At 37.1% G+C, this 22,658-nt stretch overlaps 1 pseudogene across 1 annotated transcript; it reads right to left on the reverse strand.

Annotated features, from left to right (window-relative positions):
* Positions 1-904: 904 nt before the first annotated feature.
* LOC147490340 (somatic embryogenesis receptor kinase 1-like) lies at positions 905-21,705 on the reverse strand (annotated as a pseudogene). The gene is made up of 14 exons (XR_015200995.1): positions 21,662-21,705; positions 20,586-20,778; positions 20,398-20,496; positions 20,167-20,298; positions 13,993-14,064; positions 11,432-11,575; positions 11,273-11,344; positions 11,130-11,182; positions 9,401-9,535; positions 8,991-9,322; positions 8,212-8,606; positions 1,892-2,065; positions 1,679-1,792; positions 905-1,200 (listed from the first exon to the last, which is right to left on the reverse strand). The product of XR_015200995.1 is annotated as a somatic embryogenesis receptor kinase 1-like (transcript).
* Between the last annotated feature and the right edge of the window lie 953 nt (positions 21,706-22,658).

Raw genomic sequence — 22,658 nt, forward strand, 5'->3', positions numbered from 1 at the left:
ACAGATACTTGCAGTATGGAGGCTCTATGTGAACTACATGATATCTTAAAGAAGGGCATATTGAGGGAAGTAATGAAAAACACACAGAAAAGAATCACCAGGTTTGAAGTACAATAAAGAAGTCCATCTTCGAGAGCAGGTTACATTTAACAAACCAAAAACAATAAAAATAAAGAAAGATATCGTAAAAGCATTACGTTTAATTATATATTTGAAAATTGTAAATTTAAATTTTTTTTTGCACGCAAGTAAGGAGTAGTATTACGAATAAAAGAATGTGTTACAGAGAGATAATAAGATTACATTTCATCTGACTTAACAGAATCTAAAATAGGATCGAAAGGGGCACTCCACTCTTGGGACAAAACCTGGTCGAATGTCACTCCAAACAGCTTGTCTATTATCAAGAGTTGAAGCATGCCTTGCTGCAGCGTCAGCTCCAAAGTTAGCTTCGCGAAAGGTATGGGTTATTCGCCAGGAGCTAAGTTTCGAAGTGGCTATTTTCCATCTTGCTCTGATCTTCCATGGCGTGTTCTCTCCCTTAAGGCTTTGAGCCACAGCCAATGAATCACATTCTATCCATAACTTCAGCCATCCCCTATGCACGGCATGTTCTACTGCCAAGATGATTGCCCAATATTCTGCTTCAAAGTTTGTTACTACTCCAAGCCCTTGTGCAAGAACACCTAGTATCTGATTTTCTTTATCCCTAAAGAGAACACCCGCACCTCCATTACCTGGGTTGCCAATAGAGGAGCCGTCGGTGTTGGCTTTTATCTCCTCGTCTTCTGGCAGGATCCACTTGACTTCTTTGATTATAGGAACTACTGCAGGCTTGCAAGTGACCCCCCAATCTGTGAATTTAAATTAACAGATTGTCAGAAGTGATTACATGATTGTCAGACACTGATATCCTTAGTTATCCTTACTAAATCATAACTATTTATCTAGGAAAAATAATAGTGAATCAGAACTCGTTCACGTACACCAATTTAAACCAACTCCGAGCGGCATTTTACATACACATGACAAACTCTTAAAAGCAATTTTTATCAAAAATCGCTGTAAACAATTATCCTTCTTAAAACTTACTGAAGACCTGCATTTGCTAGCCATTTCTGCTGCCTGTAGCTTTGCCTATTTTGCTGTTGATGCACTTTCTCCTTGTGTCTCTGCAGCCATCACTTCTCATCTCCATCCCTGACAACAGCAGCAAAGAAACCACATTTATACGTTTATCAAAGCTGCCTTCAAAGTTCCCATCAATCGAGGAGGAGGCATTTTCAGTGTGTACATTCTCTGTTGTTTCAGTAACTAAGGTCAGGATCTGGTCAGTTGATATCTTTCCTGCTTTGTATAGCCCTGCTAAGCATCCACTCTCATGCCTCACTAATTACCATTACAATCATTTCTACGCCACCAAGTGTAGTCCAGAATAGCAACAGCATAGACATATGTATTATCTATTTGCATAGTTTTATTCTTCAGTAAGACTTGCAAACATTTAGTAAAAGTGGATTCCACATTAATTACTCTCAGCCTCATCTGGCAGTAGAACCAGTCTTTGTATCCATGAGCAAAAGATTTTTCTATAGTGTCCTTGTGATATATCTTAAAAATAAAAATGGACCAGAAAATACACATTTTAACACACTATTCACTTATGCAAATACTTTACCTATGCCATCAAAAAGAATGCAGTTCGGTGCTTCTAGAAGTCTGGTGGGGTTGTGGAACTACTTGCACCCGGAGACAGCTTCCTCGGCATCTGTATCCCATCTACAGTCAGTACCTACAGCAACAATGTACCTATTATGATCTCTCACGATATAACCATAACCACATATAATCCATTTTCACTTAACATGTACAATGGGGAACAAGTAATTACCTGCCTATCCTCCAACATTCTCACCACCTCTGACATCTTGGGTCTCTTCTCTGGAGAAACTTGTGTGCAGAGCGAAGCTATATTGACCAATTGCTTTACCTCAGAATCCAAATACTTGTTTCCAAGCTCAGGATCCACAAGCTTGCTTAGGTCCCCTTTAAAATGTTTGTTTATCTGAAAAAGAAAAAACGATTCAGGATTTCATAAGGCACTTGGATCCTTTATGATCTACACATGTGATTAGCAATGCCATTGCTCAATTCAATGCGTACAGTAAAATTTATAATATCTCAGTTCATTGGTGGTACGTAGCAGAATTGAAGGCATAACGTATATATTTGATAACGCAAAAGGCTTAAATGAAGTTCTTCATGGCATATAGAATTGGAGTAACATCAATGCATGGACAAAGTTTCAACATTCTAGTACAATTCGTTCCAATTCTTTTTAGACAAAGTGGGGCTTTTGACCACCAAAAAACACCCCTAAAGACGCAAATTTTTTTTTAGCCCTCTCTGTTTTCCTCTCTTCCTCTCTATCTTCTCACTCTTTAAAATTTCCTCTTTATCTTCTCATCTTCAAACTAAGCAGCACCATGCAAAGTTTGGACACCACACAAACTGTATTTGAAACTGTGTTTTGCATAGAAAAGCACGACAATGATAACACCAAACAACTTACAGAAACTTCAATTGGCAACTTAACTTCCCTACGCAGGTTATTGCACTACAACCTTAAATATTTCTGCATTGCAGACAGTGACTGCATAGATTTGTGAAGTAAAAAAGTATGACTAATGCAAGGACGCGGCCACATAGCACTTTCACAACAAACACTGATCGAGATAACATACTACCGATGGAATAAGTTTTTATCCTTTTAGACTTTTCTAAGGAACATGGTGTCAATCGCTAACATCTTTACAACTTTAACAATAGCAATAAAACTTTTGAGCTTGAAGTTGTCAGTGCAAGAATAATGCTTTCCATGGTGCTTATATATAAGTTTATAGTGTGTGGAATGAAAAGATACAAACATGTGCACTGTCAAAGATTGTTCCAATGAGTGGAATATAAACTTATATAGAGGGAAAAGAAGATGACTATCGTACATAAAGTTTTGGTTTTTGGTTTCAATTCTTTGTGTTAAATTGCACTACATAGGTCTTTCTGCTGATCAATTCAAGACTTGTAGATGTTTCATTGTGGTACCAGTTCACGATGACGCATGTACTTGAATATTTGAATGCATATTTGACGAGCTAGCTACCAAATGTCAAGAAGATAGTTTCTAATCCTACATTTATCAATTTTGCAGGTCCTTTATATCCAGCTGCATTCAGGGATCTCAAATCTACTCCTTACGGATTGTTTAATATACTAAAAACTTTTATTTTTTAAATTTTCTCCTTCTCAAGTCTATCGATTGGAGTAATTAGTGCATCTTTCTTATTTAAATTAAGACGAAGCAATTATCCTTCAATTCCATATGTTTTCCATGTATTTGGCGTCTTCATTCAACTATAATCTATAATGGACAATTTTATTTTATTTTCGTTTTGCTTTTTAGTGGATTTTTTTTTTTATGGTGGCTAACATAAAATAATGGTGCAACACGAGGACTTCTCTTTTACCCTATTTATGCAAAGTGATTTTGAGGAATAGAAATTAGATTGTATGCCAATTCATTTGGAGTAGTTTGGAAAAGATGAATATTACACTAGGCAGATTTGTTTTTGGGCTTTTACATTTCCATATAGGGTGTAGACTGTAGAGTGATAAATTTGTTTTTTTTCTTTAGGTTTTCTTTCTATGCGAGATGTAGGGGGGGGTGTAAAATGTCTGAAACCATTGGGACTCATATTTTTTTATAGGAAATTAGGACCCATATTACTGCCCTCTATCCTTAAAAGTCGAACGAGAAACAACCAACAAAGATTAAGTTAATGGAGGAAAAGTAATTTCAATTCAACCTTAGTGGGGAAATTTAAATATATATGACTATTTACCATATATATATATATATATAAGACCATACGAGATGAAGCTAACTTAACCTTTATTGACTCTGAGGTAAAATATGTAACGGGCTTGAGTCAATGAGAGTCAATGGGCATGGAGTGGTCAACGTCCAGTCACTTGAGGCCATATAAAATAGAGGATTACTAAAAATAATAGAATGTGTAATATATAAATGAACGTTTTGAGTTTTTATATATTTTTTATGTTAAAATTACGATAACATTTGGTTCCAATTATAGTCTGGTTCTTTTGTTTAAAAACCATTCAATTCCAGTTTTATATGATCCGGTTTAGATAAGTAGAAAAAAATTCCCGCTCAAGTTTTTGTTATTTTCTGCTTAAGTTTTCGTTATTTCGTTTTAGTGTGATTTTTTATTTTTATTTTTATTATTATTTTTTTAACAATGTAATTCTTCCCTTATTTTACCAACTCTGTAACGTATATATAAAATGTCACAAAATATACAAAAAACGTTACACAATATTTTCTAACGGATACCTGTATTACTAACGGATATTAAATGTTATAAATTAACTAACGGATGTATATGTGTTACTAATGGAAAATCCCAATAGTTACAAAATATCCCAAATGGTATAGTGGAGGCAAACTGGAAATGTAGCATGCATTTCAGAATTAAGAAAGTAATTGATTTTTTGAAAATGTGACAATAACAATAATTTAAAGTCTTAAATCACTTAATAAAACAACAAATAACTTTTACAACGTTACCAATTGCAAAGTTACTAGAGTTATAGAGGTAAGAGACCTCTCAAAAACATTGTTTGCCTTTTTTAAAAAAACAAAAAAAAAAAGTTACTAAAGTGTTGGACACATAGCACAAATACCCTACGATGCAATACATGGTACCCTATTTTGCATTAAAATTTATATTGGCACCCAAAACAATAATTACTTTAATGTTATTTCATTGTGGGAATGCACATTCATGCACCGCACTAGTCGTAACATAACTTTGTATGTTATATGTTTTTTAATCTAGATGATAACAATAATTTGATGGCAAGCTAAACTTTGTTGCGTTTTTTTAACATGTTTTTACTAAAAACAATCCATGACTTCGTCACAATACTCTTAACACGTTAGAAACAACCCATGATTTCATCGCGATGCCCTTTACACGTCTAATTGCATTGCAAGTTATACTAAATGGTTAACAAATTATATATTGCAAGTGCATTAGTTGTTAATATGTCTATTCCAACATTTAACTCAAAATAATATAACTAACAATGCTCTGATAACAAAATAAAATTTCAATTGAAAAATATAATAACATTTGAAAGTTTAAACTTCAACTAATAAATGTCTTGATTTAAAGTTTATCTAAGAGAGACAAGCATGTGTTGATTATGATACAATAAAAAAAAAAAAACAAAAACATACCTTGTTCTTTTTTGTTACATTACTTCCGCCTATACTACGGCATGACATGAGACCAATCTCTAAATAGCGCGTTATATCATAATTTCTAGGAACACTCATATCCTATAGAAAGAGGGAGAGGGAGGAGTGGAGATTGAGAGTGCGTGAAGAGGAATGAAGAGAAGAGATAAGATGAGGACAGACAGATAGAAACCAACCAAACACATTTTTGTCCGCGTACCTCCCCCCGTTCGCTCCGCACATCATCTCGAAAAGCTCCAATCTGAAACAAAGACGGTAAATTCATTAGAATTGGCCCTCATAATAGTAAATTAACTTTAAAATGCTAAGAACAAAAAAAATTACCTTATCATTAACTAATTTGCTCCACATATTTTTGGATAATAGAACAGTTATTATCATTTATACTCAAAACACCACCACTTTCTCTGACGAGTCAACCTGGAAATGTAGCCTGTATTTCAGAATTAATAAAGTAATTGATTTTGAAAAAATCTAATAGAGTTCAGATAAATCGGACATATTAGATTTTTTTTTTCATGTATCAAATAAATATGAATTGGGGGATTTAATTAGCTTGTTGGAAGTTTCGAATTGTCGATTTTAACCTTTCACCTTAATTGTTGGGAAAAAAAATACGGCATTTCAATTTTATTGTGGGGAATATTGTGTCTTGCATACGTGTCTTCAATTCCAAATCAGCAAATGTTATAATGGTGACATGTCATCAAATTGTTGGCCAAAATAGTTAGCTAGAGTGTTGGACATATAACACAAATATCCTACGATGCATTACATGGTACCCTATTTTGTATTAAAATTTATATTGACACCCAAAACAATAATTACTTCAATGTTATTTTATTGTGGGAATGCACATTCATGCACCGCATAAGTCGTAACATAACTTTATATGTTATATGTTTTTTAATCTAAATGATAACAATAATTTAATGAGAAGCTAAACTTTGTTGCGTCTTTTAATGTGCTTTGTAAAGGGCATCGTTTAATTGCATTGGCAAGTTATACTAAATGGTTAACAAATTATACATTGCAAGTGTGTTGTCAATATGTCTATTCCAACATTTAACTCAGAAAAATATAACTAACAATGCTCTAATAACAAAATAAAATTTCAATCAAAAAATATAATAACATTTGATGTCCATCCAAAAAAATAAAAAAAGAAAGTAAATAGTGTTGTTGAGGTGGGCAAGATATAATGGTTATAGGGCAAAAAAATTTTTACTTGAGGTAAACTCCAAAACCGACTACTTAAGCCCACAACCCGATATACTTCCTACCATTTCATCAGACATACTTCCCTTCCATTCATCAGATTGTTCCTCAAATTTGAAGCTAGTATTTCGCATTATAAGTATGTCCATTGCATTTATTTTTCTTAATGCATGTGTAGGCTATTGTTAGATTAATAATTATTGTTATTGTTTTGTGGATTAGTGTCCGCTTGGTAAAATGCAAAACAGAGCAAATGTAGAAATTATTGTTTTAGAAAGTTTTGCTTTGGAAAGTTGTACAAAATAAAATTTTGTTCAGATTTCTATATGCTTGGTTGATTATTTTTTGAAAGTTTTAGAGTTCTTTATCAATTTGGTTTAGAGAGGGGAGAAAGTGGAATCTCAAGAGGGATGCAGTTTAAATTTCGCGAGATGGAGATCAATAGAGAGGAAGAAGACAGATAATAAAATGGAAAGTTTTGTCCCTAGTTTTAGATTGCAAAATTATCTCCACAATTTAATACATTTTAGAAATATTTCCAACATAAACTACTGAACCAAGCGCCTGGAATAATACAAACACCGAAAACTTTCTAAAACAAAATTTTGACATGTTTTCCGGGCTAAACAAGCGACCCAGTATGTTTGAGTAATGATGTTCAAAGTGTTGTTTCAGGCAAAAATGTCGTGGTGCGCAGCAAGATCCCTATCTATGCCGGCCCTAGAACTAGGTACCCTGCGCAGTCGTACACAACTCGCATTTGGAATTGGTTGTTGTGCCTCCGTAGCTGGTTCGACCTTGTGGCGTGGCCATCTTCTTCTCAGACCCAATCTAAGCCCTTTGCTTCGTTAAGCAGTTGAGCAGTTCTGCAGAGACCAGTGACTATCTTATATACGAAAATAATCATTTAGACAATAATGGGAGATTACAGCTTTATTTCTACACTTTCCATTTTTCCAAATACAAATTAATCCAATTTGACTTAAGTAGATGTATTTCTATTAAAGATTAAAATGGTTGTTTTATTTAAATTGTCTGAGACCTAAGGAGTAAATAGGCTAGAAAGTGACAGGCTACACAGCCCTGGACCCTCTGTCTATGGAGCTCTACGAGGTTTCCTAATTGGCCTTAACTAGCGCTCCCCATGTGTGCATATAAGACACTTGAGATTTTGCTGGAGGAGTTTGCTAAATCACAATTAACATTCAGAGTAAAACAGCAGTGCATTGAGTAAGGTAATGCATTCCTAAGGAGATCAAAGTTCAGAGTAAATGATCCAAGGAAATAGATGAGTTTCAGTCGCTGCTTCATAAAATATATATGAGCTCGCAAAGATTCCACACCAGCAACACAAGCGCCTCTTTCCTGCCATCATCATTAAATAAAATACTTTCCTGCAATTCTAAGAGCTTTGAAATGGAAGGACAGCTGAAATATGCAAGTGTATGCGCAAAAGCCAATATCAGTTATTAGCGTTGAACCCTAAAATATGTTAGCAAAGAGTGTAGAACAACTCGAAAATCTGGTGCTGAAAATAGATTTATAGTCTAAAGAATTCAAACATAAAAGCAGTAAAATGTCTATAACTGTCAAGATGACAAAATGTGATGGATGCTTTCCATAAGTGAAAATACAATAAGGAAAATGCATACCCAGTCACCCGTCACCTTATCGGGTTTTGTTGGACGCCAATCAAAAGAAGATGCAGACTTTCCTGTGATAATCTCCAACAGCGTAATCCCATAAGAATATACATCAGCCTTCTCTGAAAATTCTCCAGTAGAGACATACTCTGGTGCCATGTGACTACCAGTGCCTCGTAAACCCGTTTTTGGAGGCACTTCATTGTGGTCCACCTCTTTAATTAAGCCAAAGTCTCCAATCACTACTTCGAAATCCCCATCCAACAAAATATTCGCAGCTTTCACGTCACGGTGAAGATTTTTTGAAACACAATGGTCGTGCAAATAAGCAAGTCCCCTTGCAGATCCCAATGCAATCCGCTTACGAGTTGGCCAATCAAGAAATGATTTGGATGATGGAAGTGCTACAAGAAATATCAATGTTCGAAGTTAGCAAATGCTGGTAACCAAAATCAAAGAATTGTTAGACATGACATGTTAGTGTTCAGGATGTCCTGATGAAGTACGTGAGGCCACTTTAGTTGCTAGCTTTAGACTCATTAACTAGGTCACAAGCCAACGTGTAAAATTATTATGTAGGAAGGCCTACACTACTTAATGAAGTGGAGGACCCCCTAAGTATTGAATTCAGATTTAAGTGATGCAAACTTGGTGCTTTTGACCCTGACTAAGAAACTTGTAATTAAAGTCAGTAAAAAAGAACAAGTTTGCAAGCCACAAAAGAGCTAGTGAAGTCCAACATAAAAAGAAGACAGGAAATGGGAAAGGAGACAAAAAAAGTGGAATACCTCTTAAACAAGATGCCACACAGCCGTTGGCCATATAAGGATAACAAGAAACCTTTCACTCTCGATCATACAAAATCCATACACAGGTAGCAGGTTATGATGCACAGCCACACTAACCATCTCTAATTCAGCTAGAAATTGTTGCTCTCCACCCAATGTATAATCTTTTCGTTGCTTTATTGCAACTAAAGTACCATCTCTAAGATGTCCCTCATACACGTTCCCGAACCCACCCGTGCCTCTAACATTCTTCTTGCTAAAACCATCAGTTGCAGCTCGTAGTTCTTTCAGAGAATATCTTTTCAGCTGGCCCAAAGTAACTTTTGGATCCTCTTCAGTGGAGAAATGCAAAAAGGTAAACAACACATCCATAAAATGTACCATTTAGTATTTTTCAATAATTTACAAACCTTCAACATCAAAGAACTGTTCTTGTGGTTTCCTTCGAAACCACCATGTAATCCCAAATGCAAGAGCAACAACGAGCAACACTGGACCAGTAGCTACTCCCCCAATGAATGCTCTGGTGCTAGAAGCACTACGACCTGAGACTTAAAAGCAAAAGCTCATTGTTTAAAATTTAAAATGATAGTAAAGCCATCCATTCATCAGTTCCATCAGTAAACAACTTGAATTGAATTCCAGAGAACGCAACAATACACAAAAAAAATTATCCTGCTACTCAACCATAAACTTCTCCAGCCTTTTCACACTTTTCAAATGCGAAGGCTAAAGAATTAACGCAACTGACAAGTAAGTAAATGACTTCCAGTAAATGAAATATAACTGTTTATGTCAGAGATGGCAGATTTACATCTTTGGAAAGTATAAGGAGATTTCTTGAATCCTAATGCTACCTCGGATCATTCATCTATGGTAGTTTATTCGACAAAACAGAAAAATGAAAGGAAGAAACCCTTTAGATTCTTCAATTTCTGGGTTACTAAGGAAGGATTTATGGATGTAGTGACAAAAGCTTGGCAGGAACCGATTGTGGGGAACCCAATGTTTGTACTGATTACTTGATTAGGAAGTTGAAGCAGGTCACGATGGGACTAATAGAATGGTATAAACTCAAGATTGGCAATGTTGATACTAGAGTGGAGCAAACTGAGGAGGAGATTGATTTAGTTCAGACTAGCTTGCAGGGAGACCCATTGAATCAGGAATTGATTCAAAAAGAGAGAATAGCCATCAGCGCCCATGTAAATGCAGCAAAGGCAGTGGAATCTGTTCAAAGACAAAAATCCAGAGATCAAGTGGTTAGCTTGGGGGATAGCAAGTTAGCAACACTGAGTTCTTCTTCAAATCTGTTCAAGCTAGGAGGGTCATGAATAAAAAAATTACTTGTTTGAAAGACGGTAATGGTGGAGTGATTGATGATATAGAGCTTAATGGTGTGAAGTGTGTGGAGTTCTATGAGAATTTATATAACCCGAATGCTCTGGTTGATATGGACTTCTCTATGTTTGAGCATGTCCAGCCTATTCAAAGACTGAACTAAGATATGCAGCAGAAAGTGATAGCGTCAGTGACTAGAGATGAAGTTATTGAAGAATTATCGTGCATTGACAGTGACAAAGCCCCAGGAAGTGATGGCTTTACCGCTTTATTCTTCAAGGCAGCATGGAGGATTGTAGGTGATGATTTTGTAAAGGCAATCCAAAATTTCTTTCGATCGGGAGCTATGCTCAAAGAGATAAACACTACTTGTATCTCTTTGGTTCCAAAAAATTGCAGCCCTTCATCTTTAAGTGATTACAGACCCATTGCTTGTTGCACTAATGCACTGTGCATTATAACTGCATCACTAAGCTTCTCTCAAGAAGAATGAAGTTATTTATCTCATGGGACAACTTATACTTATATCTGATGGCCTATTTATATGGAATTCTTTAATAAGATGTAGGTGGAACAACCTATGGGAAGATAGTAGAAATGAGAATGGAGATATTAAAGTTGTAGCTTATACACAGTTTCGAGTGACTAGTGCAGAGCAGGCAGAATTTCCGGCAGCTGAACTGGATATGAAGCTAGCTAAGGAACTGAGTATTGAGGAGTTGCAGATTCTTGGTGATAACATAACAGTGGTCCAGTCCATCAACAATAAAATACCACAAAGATAGACTAATAGATTACCTGGATGTGAAAATGGAGGAGGAGGAGAATATGGAAAACTTCCTGAGCAAGGTCTTCCAATAATATGGCCACAAAGATTCGGGTTATTGGAAAAACTGCAAAAGCCAGATAGCAAAAAGAGATCAATTGGAATAGAAATAAACCTGATATTGGTGAATCGCGAAAAAGAACCATTATCAGGAATTGGACCTGATAGTAGGTTATGCGACAAGTCCCTGCATGTGATTTGCAATATGTTAGCCAACTTGTTTATGAAATAGTATTCACTAAGTAACAAAATTAAATATAGAATTTGTACTTACAAAAATTGCAGTGATGGAAGATTGGTCAAAGACATGGGAATTTGGCCAGTAAAATTGTTTGAGAAGAGTTCCAAACTAACCAAGTTCGTTAATCTCCCTAGCTCACTAGGAATCTGTCCACTAATTTTGTTTCTGCTTAAGTCCCTGTCACAATAAAAGTTCAATTAAATTTGTAACCACCTACCAAGCGTGCACAGTTGTAGATCCGAGGGGGATAAGAACTTCTCTTCTGTTTTTTTTGGCTATTAAAACAATAATTTTATTAGAGATGAATGATAGAGTCGATTACACAACCACGACCCAAGAATAAGTTACACCAACTGCCACTTAAGACTATCCCACCCGAGGAAACATGAAAATGTCAAATTTCAGATTCTTCATAGTATACAGCGTCCAATTTCATACTACAAATTTACTACTGCCCACAATCCGCTCGAGAGGCTTCTTAAAAAATTCTGATATTCCTATCCAACCAAATCCACTGACAAATAGCATGGAATAATACCTTCCAAATCAGACACCCCACCTGTGACAGGTTGTTACATTTCCATCTAAGACAAGCATTCAGCAATAAACCTTCCATATCCACCTGCACCTAAAAAACGATAGGAGGTAATGCCAATCTTAGCAATTGGACAGTCTAGGAACAAGTGCTAAGTAGTTCCCTCCTCATAGAAACATGATAGACACCTATTAGCCATAATGTCTCCCGTTCTCTCAAGTTATCAGTTGTCATAGTTCTTCCCCACGCCAAATGGCAAAATAAAGAAGTACACTATCGACCCGCTTGAAAGGAAAATCAGATCTGCCAATATGAAGCTATGCCACTCAGTTCTTTTCAAGTATTTCATTAAAACTAATTTGTCAGGAAGCACCAACCAAACACAAAACCTGGAAAATACAATAAAAATCCTATATCCGACAAACACATTTTACTAATAAACAATGCCGAGCCAAACACCCCCTAAGTTGTTTGCCATGCGAAATGCCTTCTCCATAACATTCTAAGGTTTACCAAAATACAAATCAAAACAGGAAACCATCTACTAACTGGCAAATGACATAAAATCCCAAGACAAGAAGGAATGACTAAATAAAAGGGACTTCCAAAAACATAATGGATGACTAAATTTGTTTTATTGAATAACTTAATAGGAAGGGAAATATAATTGACTCTTTCTAGAATGGGCCACCATGGTGATGTCATTACGATGTCATCACATGATGCAAAAATTTAAATTGCCCCAGGTGGGACGACATATCTCAACGGTAAAAAACCATTAGAAGCACAAGGTGACAAGAGATGAAATTATGTTCACTCCTGTTTCCTCATCTCTTCCTTCTCCGTATTTCCTCTATTATCATGTAATCTTTTATCCAATGGTTACGAACTAAGACGCTAGAAAAAAAGGGAACTCCATATTCCATTGCTCCATATATAGTTATATGGTAACTGTTGGAATATATGATGCATTATTGAGCGCCTATTTCTCCCCGAGCCTCCTCTCATATTAATAGAATTGACCCTTCACATAAGTTCGAGCTTATGGAGAAATTGGCAATTCAACAGTAACTTAATAAGAAATTCACAAGTACAAATCTTGAAGCAAAGGAATTCCTTTTGGATAGCCAATACTCGAGGACGAGGAATTTGTTGACAACAGTTTCTCTAGAAGTCTACGCTATAGGGAAGTGCACCAACAATTATATCCTATGTTACATGGACAAACCATATTTCAAAAATAATCCATGTCGGATACGTATCTACTAGTCCGTGTCGGAAATGGATACATATTGTGTGTGATATACCCCGTTTTTTATATTTCGCCGTGTCAGACACTTTGTATCAGTGTCGGATACGGACACACGTATCCGTGTCAACGTAACTTAGATTATATCGTAAAGGAATCATGGGTCACATACATGGCACATCCAGGCTATCAAGGTGGGCACAATCCGCTTGAGAGGCTCCTTAAAAAATTATGAAATTCCTATCCAACCAAATCCACCGACAAATAGAATGGAATAACACCTTCCAAATCAGACACCCCACCTGTGACAGGTTGTTGCATTCCTCCCCAAGCCAATGGCCAGATAAAGAAGTACACTATCGACTGTACTTTGGAGTTCCAACCCGCTTGAAAGGAAAATCAGATCTGCCAATATGAAGCTCTGCCACTCACTTCTTTTCAAGTATTTCATTAATAGATCCAGAGCAGAAACTTGTGGCTCTTTCCTCCCATCTCCACCAGCCTTTAATTTCAGTAGTATATAGCCTACTCAAGAGCTCAGTGAAAGTTGCAGCCTTCTGCACTTTTCTCTCAAACAAACCCCTCCTAAAATCCAAGTTCCAGCCTTCCCCCACCCCAACATCCCCCCCCTTCCCCCAACCCCTTTTCAAAATCTTATTTGTTTATTCAGGGTCAATCAAACTTGACTGTAACCACATTCCAGAATTATATTGTATTTCAAAAACAGGAGATAGAAATGGTCAACTTATCGGGGTTGATTTTTACTGAACAAAATTTTATATTCAAATAAACAAGTAAACTGATACTCACAAAAACATCAAGCTTTCTAGCTGACCGAGTTGGGGGATCAAGGAACCTGATAGTGAAGCATTTGCCAAATCACTGAAAAAGATAGATAAACAAGTCAACATTAGTTTATCACATTTAACCAGGTCAATCATAGATCCTAACTGCTAACCATTAGACATTACACAATTTCATTTATTAATTAGTATGGTACATTGCACAATTTATTTGTATAATGTACTTACACTTAAAAGGTTTTTTGAAGGTTACATGAATGGTGGCAACTAAAGGGCGATATACTCTTTAGGGGCAAAACTGGAAACTATTAGGAAAATAAGGAAAAACAAAAAAAAAAACGATACTACAAACCCAGGAACACCAATCCGAGATGATACTGATGACGATGATGGGGAGCTGATTACAAAAGCATTTGAGAAGTATGGACAGGGTTCACTTGAAAAATTCATGAGGAAAAGAATGCTTAAGATTCATAAAGATCTACTGGTGCAACATGAAGAGGAGGGATATTGGATAATCTAGGTGTCAACCCTTGAGATCCAATTATTTGCAATTCTCAAGACGATGAATACAGGATATAGTACCCAGATGTTAAAGGCAACTATACCACTAAATCTGCCTTCGAAAGCATCAGGAAAACTAGATCAAAACTGAGCTGGTATAAGAATATCTGGAATCACTTTATCCACCCGAGAACTGCAACTACAGGGTGGAAGGTATTTCATGGGGTGCCACAACTGACGATAGAATCCAAAAGGCAGGAATACGCCTCGTTTCTGCCTGTAGGTTGTGCAAGTCAGCTGAAGAAACTCTGAAACACATTTTATGGGAGTGTAGATGGTCTACACAACTGTGATCATGGCTAGCTTCAAGCTTTCTTATTCAGCAACCTACTCTAGGTTTCAAGGAAACAAGTCTCTTTTCCAAGTCTTGGGGCCTGATGATTGAAACAAATCTGGAATTCAGGTGCGGTTGCAGCAATGGTAAACCTATGGAACATGAGGAATAAGGTACATTTTGAGAGCAAAGTACCTAATCTTATAGACTGCAAGAAGTTTGTTACAGCTAAAATTTCATGTGCCATCCACCGCAGTAAGGCCTGTAATGGGAGCAACAACTGGGAAACACAAGTTCTGAAGAACTGGGCAATAACACCAAGACCCAAACAAGCTCCTCAACTGAAAACTTGTTTCTGAATTCCTCCAGAACCAAACATTATGAAGCTAAACATTGATGGGGGCTGTTTTGGGATGTCCAGGACCCTCGAGAATTGGCATATGTTGCAGAGATTCAGAGGGAGACTTCATCTTCACCTTCTGCAAGAGACTGACTAATGGTACTATTGATTGAGCTAAAGCACATGCAGTGGTGGAAGGGATTGAAATGGCTACTAGTAGAGGCCTTTATAACCTTTGGGTAAGCCTGTTTTAAATGAGATAAGTAACTCTTTGATGTTAGCGAGGTTCGAGCCCCAGACCTCTGGTATCATCACCCAAAGGTTTTACCGACTTTGCTAGTCGGCACCTGCACTTATTGGTAAACCTGTTTTAAATGAGTTCAGTAACTCTTTGATGCTAGCGTGGTTCGAGCCCCAGACCTCTAGTATCATCACCCAAAGGTTTTACCAACTTTGCTAGTCGGCACCATCAAATCAGAATCAGACTCTCTCTCAACTGCTGCATCTTTCAAAGCAGGAGCTATACCATGGGAATTAAAATCAAGATGAAAGAGATGCATACTTCTATTAGATTCACTCACATATGGAGAGAAGCTAATATCTCTGTAGACACACTTGCCAAAGTTGGTGCCTCTCTTCAAGTTAACGAATCTCTAGTTTTGTAGGCAAGCCTAATTGGTTACTCAAATGGGAATGCCCATATAGCAATTTAGTAGACTATGGTAATGCACCTCCTAGGTAGTGATATCTATGGAAGGTATGAGCTTGTAACTGAAAATTTGCCACGGCCAAATCTCAAAACCATTCTTTTGTTTTTTCTTTAATATATTTCCACCTTACCGAGCAAAAAACAACATGAAGAGGAGGAGAATCAAGAGGCTGAAGAAGATACCATACCAGATGGAAATCAAGAGGTTCACAAGGATACCGAATTACCCAACAACAAGGAGGCATCTTTAGCTCTATCTAGTTTAAGTGTTGAACTGGAGAAAGAGAACAGGGAGGTGGAAAACGAGAAGAAAAGCTCATGGGCTGATGTTCTTGGCGCAAGTCAGTGGGTAAGAAGAATTTAAGATATATCCCACCAACTTTAGTCAATGGGAATCCTGTAGTGCATGTGAAATCGTCACAATTCGTGTCTGTGCAAAAGAAGTACGCGAATCTTGTTGTGGGTAGCTTTGTGGGCAGAAAGCTAGGTTTTTCTGATGTCAAGGAGATCTGTACTCGAACATGGGGGTTAAATAATTCATTTACTATGAATACATATGGTTCAAATATGTTTAGCTTTGAATTCAAGAATGATGATGATAGAAGAACGGTGCTGGAAAAGGGTCTCTCTTTATTGCGAGCCAACTGTTTGTCATAAAGCCTTGGAAGATTTTTGTAGAATCAGAAACGCAAGAACTTAAAACCTTACCTATTTGGGTGATCATGAAAAACTACACAATGGAATTATAAGATAAGGAAGGATTTAGCCAGGTTGGTAGTGCCATTGGAATCCTACATTCACTGATAGATTAACCGAAACTAAAAGGAGGACTCCCTATGCTCGAGTGTGTATTGAGGTGGGCACAAATTGCAAGCACCCTGAAGAGGTTGCAGTTGTGTTTGATGGGAAAAAAGAGGTTGTGATCACCTTTGAATATAACTGGAAACCACCCCCAAATGTAGTACTTGTCATGTATTTGGTCACAATGAGACCAAATGCTCGAAAATGATGGAAATGAAGAAAGAACAGATCTTAGAAAGGAAGAAGAAGGCCGTATGGGTGAGGAAAGACACTCAGTCAGATGAGCTAGAGGTTCCGGCTAACCAAGGGTCTGCAGAGATTGCTGAAATACATGTTGTTGTCAAGGAAGGGGAATGGGAGATTCCTACTAAAAAGCACACTTGCAAGGCCAGAAATGAAACTAGTCCTACCTTGGGGGTGGAAGGGAGAGTTACTGAATTGCAGCAGGTAGAACAAACCCAGGAGGAGGTCATAACTAGAACTGAACAGGCCAAAGAGAAGCAAAAAGAAGATATTCAAGGTGGTACTGTATCGGGATTCGGGAGTGAAGAAAACAAACACTGGAACCAAAATGCAAGTTAGTTCTACTGTAAGAAAGACTAGAAGTCCTCAAAGCATAGTCAAAGGAAGTTCTAGTGTGTCGAAGAGCAAGAGTCCTATGGTGGTTACCAAGTACGGTCACCTTAATCCAATGACCAAGAATAAATGATTAATATGGGCTGCTGGAACATGAGGGGGGTTTAATAAGAAGTTCAAGCAGGTTGATGTCAAAGACTTATTTAGGAAGAATAAACTATGTATTATGGGGTTAGTGGAGACTAGAGTGAAGCAAGTATGGTCCAGGTGTTGAATAAGACTTGTCCGGGATGGCAATAGGAACATAATTATGACTGCAGTGATCTAGGCAAGATTTGGGTGTGCTGGCCTCAGATGTGCAACGTACAGATTCTCAAGAAGGAGTTGCAAATCATTACTATGGAGGTGTGACTGCTTAATGGTAAGAAAATTATCCTTTCCATTGTATATGGTTGTAAGGATGTTGTGGGTAGAAGAGAACTATGGACTTCTATTATGGACTGGTCATGTAGAATAAACTGCCCTTGGTTGTTAATGGGGGACTTTAACTCTATCCTAAATTCTCAAGAAAAAATAGGGGGAGAAGATACAAGGCCGCAAGATTTCATGGAATTTCTCCATTGTGTTACTTTCTCTGGCTTGGTGGATATCAAGTGTAGTGGAAATTTTTTAACTTGGAATAACAAGCGAGCGAATAGAACTTGGTGTAAGCTGGATAGGGTCTTGGGTAATGCTGAATGGGCTAATGATTGCATCGAGTTTGAAGCTGATTTCTTGAGTCCTAATGCTACCTCGGATCATTCATCTATGGTAGTTTATTTGACAAAACAGAAAAATGAAAGGAAGAAACCCTTTAGATTCTTCAATTTCTGGGTTACTGAGGAAGGATTTATGGATGTAGTGACAAAAGCTTGGCAGGAACCGATTGTGGGGAACCCAATGTTTGTACTGATTACTTGATTAGGAAGTTGAAGCAGGTCAAGATGGGACTGATAGAATGGAATAAACTCAAGATCGGCAATGTTGATACTAGAGTGGAGCAAACTAGGAAGGAGATTGATTTAGTTCAGACTAGCTTGCAGGGAGACCCATGGAATCAGAAATTGATTCAAAAAGAGAGAATAGCCATCAGCGCCCATGTAAATGCAGCAAAGGCAGTGGAATCTGTTCAAAGACAAAAGTTCAGAGATCAAGTGGTTAGCTTGGGGGATAGCAACACTGAGTTCTTCAAATCTGTTCAAGCTAGGAGGGTCATGAATAAAAAAATTACTTGTTTGAAAGACAGTAATGGTGGAGTGATTTATGATATCGAGCTTATTGGTGCGAAGTGTGTGGAGTTGGAGAAATATTCTTAAGGATAGAAAGTTTGCCTCGTTTATAGTTAAGACACCAGATTGGGAATGGGGAAAAAACTCTCATGTGGAAGGACCCATGGCACCCTTCGGGCATTCTATTAGAGTACTTTCCTCAATGTTTTCCCTACAACTCGAGATGCAACATTACCGAGCAAAACTGTCTAACTTAATTGTGGATGGGAAATGGGACATACCAGGTTATATAAAGCTTCAATTACCTGACATTATTGCTGATATGGAAGAGGAGATTCCTATATGAGAAGGCAAAGATGAAGTCAGATGGTCAGTATCCCTGAAAGGTGATTTCAGTTTGAAAGATAAATACCACAGTATCAGAGAAACAAAAACGCCTGTAAACTGGTCCAAGATTGTGTGATTTCCAAATCGAATTCCGTGGAACTCTTTTTATTTGTTGGATGGCGCTAATGGATGGACTGAAAACAAGACCGAAACTTATGCAATGGAATGTGGGGACTGACGACATGTGTGTTCTATGTGGACAGCACTCTGAAACTAAAGAACACTTGTTCTTTCGATGCTCTTATTTTCAAGCAGTTTGGGACACGTTACTTACATGGGCTGGATATCATAAGACTCGGTCAGTTTCCTGGTTGGAAGAATTGAAATGGGTAATCGACCATGGATCAGGGAAAGGAGTTCAGAAAGATGCAATTCGATTGAACTTCAATGGTTTCATATGTTGAGTGTGGACGGAGAGAAACGAAAGAATTTTCAATAACAAGAATTGTACTGCACAACAGTTGGCTGACTTGAATGTTCAAGATGTTCGGACCAAGCTTCACTCAGTCAACTACAAAATGCAAGAGGGGCCCGAGAGAGAGCAACAAATGCAAAGGTGGAACATTCACATCCAGATAGAAGAGAAGAAGGATCCATATTGCACCTAGGCCAAACCCAAACATGGGTACTACGCACTAAATACTGATGGCATACTTCAAGGAAACCAAGGAGGATGGGTAGCAGCTCTATGGAATGACCGAGGCGAGGTGATTTATGCAGCTAAGGGGAAGTCTGATTTCACTTCTATTAGTTCTATAGCACTTATTGAACCACAAGGAGTTGAAATGGGATTACAACTTGCATTGACACACACTATTAGGGGTCTTAATGCCCAACCCAACTCTACTAATGTTGTGTCATGTCTCAAATCCTAGGGGTCTTAATGCCCAAAAATTTCCAAAATTACATCTACTAATGTTTTTCAAAATATGTCATGTCTCAAATCTAAGCAGCATCCATGGCAGGCTAAGCATGTAATAGCAAGGATTCATCGGATGATAGCTCAAATGGAGTTCTTTTCTATCCAACACATATACAAAGAATCTAACCGACTTGTGGACTCACTAGCAGCTTCCATCCCTTCTGTTAGATACACAGAGATAATTCCTAGTTCCTTTTCAGAGGATATGAAAAAAAATTGTCTATGAGGATGTGATAGGAAAAAAGTACTTGAGAATGTAACTAAACTTCTATTTTAATGAAAAGGGGTAGAGGACCTCTAAAAACAACCTCGCTTGCCAATCAAAAAAAAATGTACTTACACTCTAATAATTTTCAATCATTGTTGCATTTAACGTGAAACCATGTACACGGATGTCGGTCAAATTCATCCCAACTTCGAAGGACATCATCAGGATCCCATAACACTTGTTTTAAGCTAAACAAAGCATTAGCTGTTAAACAAACAAAAATTGTATAAATCAACATCACAACAGCATAATCAAAAACTAAAATGTTCCAGAACTCCAAAATAACTAAAGATCAAGACATACCTTCTTCATTGATAGCATTTGACATAAATGATGGAAAATAAGAAGTATCATTAACATAATTGAACTTCCAAACATCTTCTCCGTGACTCTCAAGCTTACCTAATCAATTGAAAAACAAAAGAGAGATTAGACTTTTTAATTTTGTGCAGAACTAGTTAAAAAAGTATAACACAACTAAAGCATATTACTCTGGTTTGAAATCAAGTCAGTAAGACAAAATTCCCATAAGCTTCCAACACCAAACTTTCACCAAATGCAATAATCTCAACGGCATCAAAGGGTCCCTTAGGTGTCTGAGAGAAGGGGGGGAGGGGTCAAGTGACATTTGCCCCCATTTTCAAAGTCACAAACAAGAATTCACTACCGCTCACGGATGAAATCCTTCACCAACAAACCAACAAAGCAAAGTAATTACTCAACACTTTATATTGTACCTTAACACTCTGGAAACCAAAATGACCATGCTAATCAACTTCAACCACAAATGAAATGGAAAACTAAGCACAAGTTAAAACCGGCTGTGCGCGAAAATTAGGAAATTCATTGGGTCCCCATTCAACAACTTTGTGTCAACAACAAAGGCCTCAGTTATCACTAACATGACAGGATGCACATAAAAAGATTCACAAACATCATATTGTAAATGGTTAAAAGAGATGATATAGAAATGCAGATGTAGAAAAATTAAATCAAGTGCGCCCCCAACTCAAAGTCATTGGAATACAAAAGGTAGCATTGACAAAACTAAAACCAGACTCGATCAGAAGTCCAACATTGTTGAGTTTAAGGTTATAAACATGTAATTCAGTTAACAGTTGGCATGGTCATGCCCATTCACAGTTTTCAAAAGAGAAAATGTAAAACCCGTAATCCAAAAGTATCTTCGGTAAGACTGGAACTAAGGTCTGGACAAAAGTACAACAGATGAATATAGTCCACTGTACTGAAGTTTTGATGCGGGTTCATTCAATCACACACAGTTGAGGAGTTATTATGCACAACAATTATATTCTCAATAGAATAAACTGAAGAAAGTAGAACAATTAGATAGTGAAGTACTTAACAACATTTTTAGTAAGTAACTATTTAACAAGGTCGGCAGTAACAAAATGATTTAAAACAAATCAAGGATCAAAGTAACAAAATGAAATGTTGTTTCTCTAAAACCCCAGAATTTAAGGATCAAAGATCAATTTTTAAGAAAGCCCTTAAATGTGTTGTTTCTCTAATGACCCAGTGAAAGCAGAATTTATAATAGTAATACCTTGTTGGTTGTTTCAATGATGCTCTAGATTATTCCAGAATTTTAATTAATAATCGCCCTTTTATTAAAGCTGAAACTAGCTCTTTGTATGCCCAAAATCAGCAAACAGCCCTCCAAGTGTGGAATGAACAAACACAAAGACACATGGAAATCCACCACCAATATATACCTGAGCTAAACGTTCTTATTAGCAAGATAAAAGAAGAAAACCCTCATTCAAAAAGAAATTTGAACAAGCACGCAAGCAACATTCGCTATAATAGCATATGTAACAAAACTGCTTCATATACTAAATACTAACATATATATACAGATGCTTTAACAGGCGCAGTGCTAGTTAGTTGCTGGTGCGAGACTAGGTCACACTAGGTACCCTTAGGAGCAAGCCTGGCCGCCTCTAGGGGGCTGAGCCTAGATCCTAGCAACTACATAGACAGAGTGCAAAATGCCATATTAGTTAGATAACTAGTACTATTCTCGTAACAAGAATCAAATCATAGAATTCGAAACTTAATAGCAAAAGCACTGGTCCATGATTCCTCTACATTGAAATCATTCATGATCCATAACTCAATATAAATCCTCAAAAGAATAACCAAACAAAGAAAGACACTTTCCTAACGTCTCAAGACGAACATCAGATTCAGTACTTGGGACAGCCCCAAAAATTTCATTCCCCAAACAAAGCAAACACAATAACGAGTTTCAAACCGGAGCATACCCAATCTTCCTCCAAATGACTTTAAGTCTAATGTAAAATACTTGGGACTTCTTGTTTAACAGGCGCATACCAACTAAGCGATTGCACCACCTTGTACTAAAGGGATCTAACCCAAATCCTGAATGAAGATGAGCTTGCTCACATTCAGGGGTATAGAGGGCAATCTTAGACTAGGTCCTGTGCAAGGATCCAAATTATGTGAACATGAAAGATCAATCTATGTTTCTGGCATCAATCGTGTGTACGTGAATATTACAACTGCTTTTATATGATCAT

The sequence above is a fragment of the Coptis chinensis genome, chromosome 7 (assembly GCF_015680905.1).
Source record: "Coptis chinensis isolate HL-2020 chromosome 7, ASM1568090v1, whole genome shotgun sequence".
In the NCBI taxonomy this organism is placed as follows: domain Eukaryota; kingdom Viridiplantae; phylum Streptophyta; class Magnoliopsida; order Ranunculales; family Ranunculaceae; genus Coptis; species Coptis chinensis.